Below are 951 nucleotides of genomic sequence, written 5' to 3'. Positions count from 1 at the left end.
TGACATCGAATACTTCTGCAAAGATTACTTCTTTCTATCTGCGCCGAAATATCAGACGAAAACGATAATGCACAGTTGTTATCATATAGGTGTGATGTCTCTTGGAAACAAATTTTATTCAACACACCTTTTACATAGATGCGCTATTTATAATTTCAACGCTCCTAAGACTGACAGCCGCGACCGTCAGTTGCATGACCCGCCGCGCAGTAAGTTTAGATAAAAGAGATGTTATTCAGGTTTCGTTTTATAACCTTACTGCCAATATATTTCTTATAAACGCTTAGTGAAGTGTTGTGTGTTTTAAAAATGAAGGAAGGAAGCAAGATTAGAAAATTATCTCTCTCTCGTCCACGATATTCACGGAAAAGCAAGTGGATAAAGAGGTGAGTAAGATAATAAAATATTCATAATTTTGATGTTATGTTATGTTATGTTATATTTTTTAGAAAGTATTTTTACAAAAATTGTAGGATTTTAAGAATTATATTAGGTATTCCATTCTCCCCACATGCTTTTTTCTTTTTCATCTTCTTAACTGCTTCCAATATTTCTCCTTCCTATAATTTATTCTCTTCTTGATCTTGATCTTGATCGACTTGCATCTCTCTCCTTTTTATCCCCTCTCCATATTTGTCCTCACCTTCTAATAGACTTTTGAAATAACTTCTCCATTCCTTCATTCCTATATTGTTCTCCATCTCTCATTTTTTTCCTTTTCCAGTTGATGTATACGCATTACGTGAGCAATAAACATTAAATCAATCATGTATCTTTTCGTCTAGCGTAAACTTATAAATAAAATAAAACAATTTCATTGATGTAATAAAGTTCAATGATGATAATGACTGTGTTCTGATATTCACTACCAGTATTGAAGATCTATAGTTTGTGTTACGTACACATATAGAGTTTCAGTACCAATAGTAGATATTGGAACGTAGCCGTGAG

Source organism: Odontomachus brunneus, unplaced genomic scaffold (assembly GCF_010583005.1).
Source record: "Odontomachus brunneus isolate Ranch 3 - 2012 unplaced genomic scaffold, Obru_v1 Obru_scaffold_008, whole genome shotgun sequence".
NCBI lineage: Eukaryota > Metazoa > Arthropoda > Insecta > Hymenoptera > Formicidae > Odontomachus > Odontomachus brunneus.
The sequence above is the reverse complement of the archived record's forward strand: the minus strand, read 5'-3'. Positions refer to the sequence as shown.